Below are 12,785 nucleotides of genomic sequence, written 5' to 3'. Positions count from 1 at the left end.
TCAAAGAAGTCAATCAGGTTTAGGAGACATGATCTGCCTTTTACAAACCCAAACTGGGAAGGGTCCAGAGTTTGGAGAGTACCAATGTCTTTGTTTATGAGTTCCATGATGATACATTCCATGGCCTTGCAGACCAGGCTCGTCAGGCTAATAGGGCTGTAGTTCCCGGGGTCTGTCGTGGCTCCCCCTATGTGGAGTGGGATAACCATCGTGGTGTGCTATTCAGTGGGCATAAAGCCTGAGGTGAGGCTATGATTGAACATGGTACTTAGGTAGGTTGCCAGTTCATTCTGTAGTTTGTGTAGAATGCAGCCTGGGATATTGTCAGGTCCCATGGATGCTGTGTTCTTGGCTTTGGAGAGTGTGTTTTTTACCTGTGCAGCTGTGATTACAGGAACTTTGCATTCTTTCAGTATAGAGATGGGCCCTATAGGGGGTGAGAGGGGAGTAAAGTTAGCACTGAACCTATCTGCCAGAATGTTGGCTATATCAGTTGATTCTGTATATTTAGTGCCATTGTGCTGTAACTCAGAGCAGATCTCAGTGTTGCCACTGAGATTCTTGACATAGCTATAGAATGCTTTGTGGTTGTCTTTAGAGTCAGTGGCAATTTTGTTTACATAACTAGCTTTGGAGGATTTTATGAGGGAATCTCAGCTTCTTACTGAGGTTGGCCAGGGAGTTCCTCCAGTCATGGGATTTTACTCTTTTTTGCAACAGTTTCTTTCTTCTGTTGTAGAGTTTGTTTATGGCAGAGGACCACCAGATTGGCTTCCTTTTGTTGGAGGATAGCATCTTGGTTCTGTTAGGGATAGCATGATTCATGTACTCGTGTAACTGCTTATAAAGTGCATTTGTGTAGGATTCAGCAGTTGTACCTCTGTTGTCCGTCTGCATGGATGTCATGAAGTTTGCCACTGCTGCCTTAAAAAGTGTAAAGTTAACTTTGGAGAAGTTTTTTTACGATGGTTTCCCTAACTGGGGGTGGAGGCGAGATGTGGATGTCTAGGGTGATTAGCTTGTGATTGGATCTGACCAACGAGGTTGCCGATGTTGGTAATGACCAGGTCTAGGATATTGCTGCCCCTGGTGGGGTGTGAATAAATTGATCCAAGGCATTGGAATTTATAAATTCCAGAAAACGTTGAGCAAAAGAGTTGGTACATGAGTAGTTTCCCCAGTTAATGGTGGGGTAGTTGAAATTAACTTTCCAGTGTATCAAGAAATGAGGATTGGGAATCCTGGGGCATGGTGGGGGGTCTGTAGCAAGCTACAATTTGGATTGTGGTCTTGCCCGAGTTAGTTGCACTTGGATAATCTCGGATGCATTATGCTGTGCAACTAGCTGTGCAACTAGCCTGGAGATGTGGAAATCCTTAATGAATATGGACACGCCTTTAGTGCTTCGTTCCGGGTTATGTGGCCGAAAGGTGTGGTATGAATTATAGCCTGGTAATGCAGGCTATAATATAAATAATATAATATAATATAAAATAAAATATATATAATATATATTTATATATAATATAAAATAAAAATATAAAATAAAAATAATATAAATATAAATATATTATAAATATTATAAATAATAAAAATAAAATAATATAAATAAAATAGAATGAGTGTGCCAATGCTGTGCAAAAATTACATCTACTACAGTTTTAGTGTGTACAGTTACAGTGGGAGAGGCCCTCTCCATTACTTTTATCCCAAACAGCTCCTTCAAACCACAATGATGACGGCATGTCTTTAAATAGGTTCTGTCTCATATGTGGCATGTGGAGTTAATACATGGTTCTGTAGATTGTGGACTTCCATAGGCAGCTGTTCAACTCCAGTATAGAACTGCATAATGTGAGTCTAATGATATAGCACAGTGAAAGATACAGCATTGCATCAATTTATTTGGATCCAATTTTATTTCTAACAAAGCTCTTTCAACACATTACTGATTTTATTCCAGTCAAATAGGTGTTTGGTCATGCATTTAGTAAAAGTTCTCCTTTGGTACATGCAGAACCATGTATTAACTGCACATGCCACCCAGATAGGCATTTGTTCAAATCTAGGCATACCCAACAAACAGTGATACAGCTAAAACATACCTGTGTGAACAGTAACATTTACGCATCATTTTGATCCCTCAGAATAATTTTTATTGGATAAATAAGCATCAAGTCTTTCTCACTTTACTCCTTAAACCATGTTCTTTGTGACACCCTTCTTTACTCTCCCAGTGACTATACATAAGCTGTACCTTGATTCATTTGTATGTTCATATGTCCCATGACCATAAGTATCATTTTTTGCATATACATATCTCACATCTGGTACAATTAGACAACTGCTGGTATGTACACCAGGTCATTATTGTGCTGATATCCTAGTCAAAGTGACCCTTCTGTGTATGTGCCATGTCCATCTGGATTTCAGTAGTTAATTTGTTACATACATCCACAGCATGCATGAACAGTCACAGACTATCTATCATTCATAACATGTAGGTTGCTGCAATAGATTATCTTTATCAATTAATACGATCATTGCAATGATTTCACAGGTGTCTGTGATTCTTCTCAGTATTACTCATTGTTACAGGTGTGTTCATTGCCATAAGAACTTCAGTATTGTTCCCTTCATATATATATGTGTGTGTGTGTGTGTGTGTGTGTGTGTGTGTGTGTGTGTGTGTGTGTGTGTGTGTGTGTGTGTGTGTATTTATATATATATATATATATATATATATATATATATATATATATATATATATATATATATAGGTTTACTAACATTTGTGCAAACTACATTCTGTCGGCACATATGCTGCCAAAAATCAGAATGTTGTGCACAAAATGATAAGTGTATGGGATAGATGAACACACTTATTCGAATTCAGTAGTGCATTTGCATAAGCGTGTTTGACTATATGTATGGATACCGCAGTACAGTGGGGATTTGAGGTTCATCCTTATCCCCACTGTAGTGTGATCTCAGAGTTGGAATATATTAGTAGCAGGGGGTGTGATAGGTATGCATTTTAAGTGAAGAAAAACAGAGAGCTCTGCCCAGGAGTTCGATATTAATATTGAAACGTTTTTCATTTTTTTGGAGCAGTATTTTGCACATGCGCAATAGTGGTTTTTGACATGACGGGCCAGTAACGTGCCTGTAAAATGTTTTGTGTTTTGAGTTAATGATAGCAAACCATGTGCATATATATATATATATTTATATATATATATATATATATATATATATATATATATATATATATATATAAAGGCATTGAAATGCTTACTGTTCCTTACTCTGTATGTATGTTCTGATTCTAACATCAGTCTTGTGGATATAGTTTATTACCTTAGACGTCTCATACAGTATACATTACAATCGCAGAATGGCTCCATAAACCTGAATATGGTTATAGATAGGCATTCTTAATATTATTATGTGATTGAAACATTTTTCTGAGCAATTCTGAGGAAATGTAAAGTAGAAAATGTACAATTAGATTTTGTAACTGTATAAACTGTTCTGGACAGCACAGTGGTGTACGGGTTAGTGCTGTCACCTCATAGTAAGAGGTTCTCTGGTTCGATAATTGGCTGGGGTGCCTTCCATGTGAAATCTGCATGGCTTCACGGTGTTCTGAATCATAAAGGCTTACCATTAAGTCAAAAGCTTCTGAGGCAAGGCTTCAGCATTGCAATAAGACATACTGAGGCCCAGATATAACTCTCAACCTCTTAGAGAAGAAAATCTAAACAAAGCATGAAATAATACAGGTACAAAGGTCAAGAAATAGAGACATATTTTAAATATTGCTCCTTTAAACTTAGAGAGTTGCAAGAATTAAATATTTGAGTTAGCATGCATTTTCTGAAGGATATGAAGTCTGAAATTCAAATGCATGTCTTTATTTGTTGAATTCAGTCTTCAGTGATTTGTTGGAAAACCACAAATTTTATGAGTGACATACCAATAACAATCTTGACATTCTGCAAACATCTGGACATTTGACAGGTCTGATCCCTAGGTCTTAAATAAGACAAGTTTACAAATTAAATGTATAAATAAATAAGTACATATTGACACTGGGAATACTGAATGTACACAAAATATTGATCCATCAATACCAGTGCACATTTTTTCATGCAGACTTGATTTAGAATTAACAAATATAAGTAAAAAAGGAATATATTTATTAAAAAGATAAATGTAATACCTTCCAAACAGTGCTCTGAAATCATAATCCTTTATTTTTAAAAATGCACCTGTATAAACTTAATTTAGCAGTCACTGGAGAGCAACTTATTTTTGTCTGGCAGAGCATTTGAGGATGAGTTTTGAAATGTTAATATCACAGTGGTCTTGTTTAAAGCTACAGAATCAAGGTAGAGGTCAAGAAAAATTAGATGTTATCAAAAACAGATTTAACAAACTTTTTTGTGGAATTTATGTAAGTGAAGCTGAAAGCTGTAGGTAGTAAGATGATACAGTATCAAGTTGAGTTAATCATTCATTGTACAATGTGAGGCTATAAGAAAGGTTATCAGTGCAGAACAGATAAACATGAACAAAAGGTGCCATAAGGCAACATTAAAAGCACTGTGATGTGTTAAGTCAAACTCAGTAGGATATCTCTTAAATAAGGGGGTTTTGAGGTTAATCCTAGGCTGGATTTCAAATGAAAGTCATACAGAGTGCAACATGTTAACATGGGTTATCGGTGGAAATGTGGTGCAGGTGATTCCAGAACATCAGGAAATTTGGTGTTTAATATAATATAAATAGTATAGTTTAATTGTGACATCCTCTAATCTGTACCCTATTCCATAACATAAATTGTACCATCCAAAAACAATACGTGACACAGTGTAATTTTAGTGCATGACACTATAGTCGATCTGTATACAGTACAGACCATATTGCTTTAGTGGATACATTACTTTTCTTTTTTTTTCTTTAAACATCAAAGCATACTCTACAAAATGCAGAATCCTAAAGATGAGCTGCAGGGACATACTTACTGCAATGAACGTCGCAGTAGGACCCAAAAATGCATGTTATTCATAAACATAGGACCCGAAAATGCATCTTATTCATAAACATTAGCCAATACATAGTAGCAGTAATAATAATAATAATAGTAGTAGCAGGTCAGACTGCAGTTAGGCCATCTGTCTGACAAAGAAGATATTGATAGGTATAGCACAGACAAATAGCTGGTACAGGCTGTATATAGGATATCTGCACCCCACTTGTCTTCACAAGTCTGACACATAACCCACTTTTCAGTGCAAACTGAGATATAGGTTCTTAGGTTCATAGGTTGGTACTGGGCTATCTGCCCGAAGGCATATATTAGCCCAGCCACATTGTCCGGTATTCACCGCCCCTTTAGTAGTTCCCTAGACCCTTGTACTAGCAGCTAGTACCCTTGGCCACTATTTAGTAGTGCTGTTGGTGTGATCACCGGTGTGAACTTTCTGTTACCCATCTACTCACCAAGGTTCCTCTTGAAGAGTGATAGTGAGGGGCTCTGTCTTATGTAGATCGGGACCCTGTTCCATAGTAAGGGAAGTCTCTATGCCTGAGCCTTGCTATACTGACCACTAAGTCTTTTCAACATCACAGGGGTGATACAACAGGAATGCTTCAAACAGTTGCAGTCACAGTTTAGGACATTTTCTGGCAGTCAGGTGCTAAAAGGCACATGGGTATATACCTTTTCTGAATATACTACAGGAGTGATAGTCTACCATAGAACTGTTCTATGTCACTGCCAACATCCCCCATGTCCTTAGTGCAATAAATTGCACCAACATTGCAATACACCCCAAGCTGATGTAGTGGCTGAATTCAACTACAACTAGAAGGGGTGGGCCTCACACAATTTTCAGGTAGTGTGTTTGGCAGATGGACTCATCATTAACGATATTACAACAATGTAGTATTCATGATGCCTCCACATGAACGGAAAATGCCAAAAGGTAATGTTCAGGGAATGAGGCATGCCTGATTGGTTATTGTTATGTAACACTAAGAAAATATATATTTGTGCTGTACTATGTGACAGTTCATTGGTAAAGTACTCTATCATCAGTAGTACAAGGTCCAATGAAGCCATGGGTCATGAGCCCATTCAAAGCCCCTTCTATTTAATGACATTTAGTGGCACACATGTATGAACCATAATACCACAAAATGAGCGGTTGGTGTGCTGAAAAACAGATTCAGGTGTCTAGATACATCTGAGGGGTGCACTGCAATGCGTAACATAAAAGTTTCCACAAGTAGTCACACTATGTGCCATGCTGCACAATATGGTAACATCCAAACATGGTGACCTGCCACCACTATGTGTAAGAGAACTGCATCAAGAACCATAGGCATCTCAAAAGGAATAACACAGGATTCAAAGGATACTCAAGAAGACATTGGTAAGTTATCAAGAAGGCATAAGTGATAAAGGCTGCAGCCATATATGCAGGGTCAGGCAATACAGCAAACTCTGGCTCAAAATTTTGAGTTAAGACATACTACAATTAGAGCTGTATACAGAGCAACATATGATATAAATCCATATATTTGTGTAAATCATTACAGCACATGAACATATTTGACATCTATATTGAGAACACCATATGCACACACATGTAACAAATCTGTCACAGACAAGATCATAGCCACACTCATAGGTAGACATATGTGTGTGTGTGTGTGTCTGTGTGTGTGTGTGTGTTATGTGTGCATGACGCTACAGACTTGACAGCATTGCTAACAATAAACTCAATATGCAAATAGGATGAGTACACTTAATTGCTTAACACTAACACAGACATGCATAAAATACATATATATATATATATATAATATATATATATATATATATATATATATATATATATATATATATATATATAAAAAACACCAAACCAAATTTCCAAAACTTGCTGACGAGTGCTGGAAATTTAGTGTGGTGTTATTTAATAACATTCCGAGCACCGCGATTGAACTGGCATGCACCTATCTGTTTTTCTGGGAATATATATATATATATATATATATATATATATATATATATATATATATATATATATATCCATATATATATATATATATATATATATATACACACACACACACACACACACACACTTATATATATACATATATATATATATATATATATATATATATATATATATATATATATATATATATAATATGTACTGTATCTCTCAAAGCAAAGCTAAAATGAACTAACAATCTTTACAGATTACACTGTGATGGTGTATTTTTTGTGGCATCAAACATGAGAATGACTACAAGCATGCACATTGTGCTGTGGTCAGTACAATGGTCAACATTGCTACAGGTGGGGAGACACACCAACACACAGGTTGTGAGGATCCTGAAGGATACACTAATGTAGACACAGTCATCCATACAGACAGTTCAATCTGCATTCCAGGGACACCCTACCATGTGAACATGTGATGAGCTCTCATCTTCATGTTGTTGTACTTGGATATCTACTGGGGGTTCCATGAAAATTATATAACACAAGCTAGTGCAAATGTCAGCAATTATTCCTGTCTTTGTGTGTTTGCATGTTGACCTATGACTGCTATACATGGACATTGTTGCAGAGTCAGCACTTAGGACATTGTGCCACACACCAGACTTGTATGATCACATTCAATTCTACCAATATGTGGAATAGACGTAAGATTGAACAGGGCACATATGGCCTGTAAAATAATGCAGCACTGGACTGTAGAGCTAAAATAAGATGATCAACACAGAAAGCAATATTTGCCATACTGTTTTACTGATGAGCATTGTCAGCCATGACTTCAGCATGCCTCTGCTCATGAGTATTGTGTAACACATGGATTTGGTGTATCATACAATCAGTTGCCAAGGAACTACATGCAGCACTGTGCCATACCGGTGCAGTGAGTAGTCATGCAATAGCATGCATACATCATCAGAGATATGTCCACATAGCTTTGCAACATGGTGACATGCAATTCTATGTACATCACATGTCTGGTGTGAAGACAGGCCAGCACTACTGTCTGTGTCTCAAGGAGACATGTGCCAAGGACTTCACACAGTCTTCCATGACCTGACATGCCACTGTCACTGTCATGTTCAGGTGATTACTCTCCTGGCTGGAGCACACACCCTGACCAGATAGACTTTCTGCTGTGTGGCTGAAAGCAGGTCCTCCAAGCATTGTATATTTTGTGCTTCACCATAATCTTTCCTCCCAGCACATCATTTCTAATGTCAAGGTTAGTGGAAGAGCCATGGGATGATATAGGATGTGGGCAATCTGCAATAGAAGGAATACAAGTATCATCACACTGTGCCAGATGTCTACAAAATATAATTATCAATATGGCACTCATTACTGCTACACTTATTTTTGATACTTAAAACAGGATGGAGGTGTACTTGCTTGCTGATAGTGTGGCTAAGGTCAATGAAAATGTATGTGAACAGTAAAGCAACATATGGAATCCATAAATACAGAATTACCATGGAAAACACATTATCTGGTCTGTCATCTTTAGATGATGCCAGGTAACTCCTTGTAGAGTTAACTGCTGTACCATAATTGACATGTCAATAATGGAGCCATGAAATAATATCATTGCCTGATTAGGTCACCAGAACAGTACATACATATATCATGCTTTGGCATGAACACATATGCTAGCTCAGATTTGCACATTATTTACATGGATGTTCTCATTTTAACTCACCTGACATGCTCCCAACACTGTCATCGAATGCTACATCTGGGCAGGTGGCATACCTACATGTTAACATATCACAGCATTCACATATGACATTGAAAGATACATTCAGACCCTCATAGACAGACATAACATGACAGTAGGCCATGACTCTGCTTTGCAAAAAGTAACAATAACTGCAACATCATGCATACGGTGTAGTCATTCCCAGTGTTATGTTTGTTGTAGATTGTGTGGTGTGCTCAGGCATGGACACTGAAACAGTATTCATACATTGCTGGATGGCATAGAAGTGGTACAGTGTAGATCAGACATTTCTTTGACATGGCTTGGTATGACAGTCTATATGCCATTCTGAGTTATTACTCAGTTTATTTAATATAACAGGTTAATTTATTTAGCATATGCAATTCACACTTAATACCACTAACAGATGTATTTGTTTTTGCCAGTGGATTGTGTGAAATGCCCTAAAATGTAAATGCAGACGTGTGAATCTGTCTCTGTGTGTGTTGAGAGTATACATTACTGTTTCTCCATGAGCACAGTAACACTTTGGACATGTCGTATTTCCATATAGTTTACATGCATCATACTGATGCATTTAATTATGTTATCCATATACATAGTTTTACAAAAACTAGAGCTGCTTTAACAGAGTACAGAAACACACAATGTAAAAACACCACAGAGTAAACTTATAGACAGAAGCTGTGCACAGTGCTGTATTATCATTTCATAGTTGCAATATTCACTTCTCACATGTTGTTATTCTTTGCCACATTGTCTTACCAAAAACTCCTGAATGAAAACAACATTGAAACATACTTAACAAATCCTACCATAACCAAAAAATACAAATTCCTTGAATCTCACCTAATTTTGAAACATAACTCACACAAACTCCACAGAAATCTGAACACAGAATAAAACAGCATTCAGTTTTGTGATCAGTAAAATAAATACACACACACACACACACACACACACACACACACACACACACACACACACACACACACACACACACACACACACACACACACACGCACACACGCACACACACACACGCACACACACACACACACACACACACACACACACACACACACACACACACACACACACACACACACACACACACACACACACACACACACACACACGCACACACACACGCGCGCGTGCACACACACACACACGCACACACACGCACACACACACACACACACACACACACACACACACACACACACACACACACACACACACACACATAAGCTAACAAAACCATCAAAGTAAATTTGCCTGAATAATGGTACTGTCAGGGAAATTATTTGGTAAGTTGCAGGGTTAGGGTTGGGGCAATCTGCAATAGAAGGAATACAAGTATCATCACACTGGTGATAAGGTTAGTAAAACATGATTAAGGGTGGGCAGGGGAGGGCTTACATTACCCATGGTGTAACTGCAGCATGCATGGCTACTTTATTGTTTGTTATAATGGACTTAACAACTTCTAAATGTACTTTTCAGGATTGTGTGTTATGCACATGTGCATCTGTGCTATACAAAGTGCTTTGTGTCACTAGTGATGCACACCACTGTTCTTTGTAAATGCAGTGACAGAGCTGACAATAATGATAGTTGCTCTGCCAGGCATATAGCAGTCAGGCGTTACCTGGTGGAGCATGTATGCATTTGCCATATCTGTAGTTCAGCATTTGCTTTGCTGTGCCATGATATTATTCATAGTTGGTAAGGACTTCACATAATGCCATTAGTCATTCCAGTTCTGCATTTCATGTGGAGGCTTACCCATTTCTCGACATATGTTGTTTCCTTTGGTGCATTCAATAGTCTTCTGAAATATGGTAGCACTTGCATGAGTTGCACCCCCTCCTTTATTTGCATTGCTTGCTGCTATCCCCCTCATCCTCACTGTGATGCATTACTGTGTATTGAACGTGTGCATTACAATGTTGTTTTATATTGCATCTAGCTGCTCTTGTCATATTCTTAGTGAAATATATTTTAAGCTCGAGTAAATTTGGTCATGACAGACTTTTATCGTGTGATGCTTTTTTTGGTAATTTTTGTCAATGGTGCAGGTGGTCACATTATATTACAGTAATACTGCAGCAGTTCAACTGTAATATATTGTTAGGAACTATCCACTTTCTCTGCACTTTTGTGACCATGGTGTTAATATATTTAATTACCAGGGGAATGGTTGTTATCCCCCTCCCCACCAATAAAACCAGCATTTCTGGTTATTTTAAGTGATTGCAAATATAACAAATTCATTTCATCTGCAATCTCCTTACTTTGATGTGTTTTAAAATAAAAGTGATTGCCAATGAACTTTTATGGCATATTTTCTGTCGATGAAATTTCATCGAGTGTAAAGAAATGAAATCAGATTTTGTGTGCCCATCTTACCCTACTTATTGTCTCCCATTTGCCAAAACCTCACCTATGCATCTTCTCTCCCAAAAAATGGGAGTTTATTGTCATACAAAATTAGCATGCCCTTCTGACCAACCCTCTGAGCACCCTTTCCCTTCTTATATGTGTGTCATCCATCTCTCTCCTTATCGCTTCATCATTTTATCTCCCCCAATCCTCGGGGTATGTGCATTGCATGCATTCTGTCCACACATATCCCTCTCCCCACATTATTTTACATCACTATCGATTATTACTCAGGTGATAATGCAGACCGTGCTACAACACCATTTTGTTTATTTGATCTGAGCTGTTGACTGATTCTGAAATCTTTGTTGTTATGCATTTCACCTCCCTTACACGTTCACAAGTATATTACTCTGCTTGCACCTTAAAGTACTTTGCAACATTAACTCCTGCGCACTTTTTATAGTCTGCTTCTACAGCACTTGCTCAGCCCATGTGATTGAACTTATGAGTATTTGTGTCTTAAATTCCTACAGTAGACATTAACAATGTAACCTTCCTTTGCAGTAATACATCTTCAGTGGGTAGTTATTTTCTCAACACTGTCATTCATTAACTGCTCAGTTTGCACCAGACTCATTAAGACTTTATCATAACTATTTACTGTTGGCTGATTGTGGTCATCAACATGCTAATAACAGTATTATGATACTTTTTTGTATTCCACAGATTAATGGAATATGTCCATCATTGTCAATTTACTCTGCAATATTGCACCAGTCCTTAGGAATCCAGCTCCTAGTTAGTAATCAGAAATATCTGACCTTCAGGCTGAGACAACAAATAGCAGATATGGCAGTTAATAAAATAAAGAGCCATTCTGGAGATATACTAAATTGCATTACTAGATTTTACAAAGAATTATATGAGGATGTTACACAAGCTGTTAGGAATGAATGATTATCTGAGTGTTTTAATTATGTATCTTTGAATGACCTTAGTTCCAGGCTGCCTCATTAATAACTGCACATTGCAGGAAGTACAACAGGCTTTGGCTGAATTGGGTAAACATAAATGGTCTGTTCCCAGGCACTCACCTGTAGAAATATATCTTGAGGCTAAATAAATACTACTGAATAATTTTACACTCACGCCTTAATATGTTCTTAATTCTGCTGTTTTCCCAATCCTGGAGGCAGGCGGTAATTATTGTAATTTTGAAACATGGCAAAAAAAACTTTTTAAGAAAGCTCATTCTACACAAATTCTATTTTCAGCCATTATTCTAAACATTTTACTGCCCTCATGGCTAAAATATGGACCAGAATACATCCCCAATTGATTATCTTGGACCAAATGGAGTTATGGCCAGCCAGAACCTTTAATCACAATTTGACAAAAAATACAAGATGCCACTTTAATGAAACGATTATTATTATTAGTAGCAAATGCTAAGGCTAAAATAGCGTATGACAGGGTGAGATAGCAGTATCCTTTTCAGCTCTTATTTTATCTGAACATTTTGAGGAGATGGCTAAATTATTTCATTAGTATATTAAGAGACTGCAACCAAAATAAAAGCGTAAAATAAACTTT

The sequence above is a fragment of the Protopterus annectens genome, chromosome 5.part0, assembly GCF_019279795.1.
Source record: "Protopterus annectens isolate FY-2018-M chromosome 5.part0, PAN1.0, whole genome shotgun sequence".
NCBI classification, from domain to species: domain Eukaryota; kingdom Metazoa; phylum Chordata; order Ceratodontiformes; family Protopteridae; genus Protopterus; species Protopterus annectens.
Note: the sequence above shows the minus strand (reverse complement) of the source record.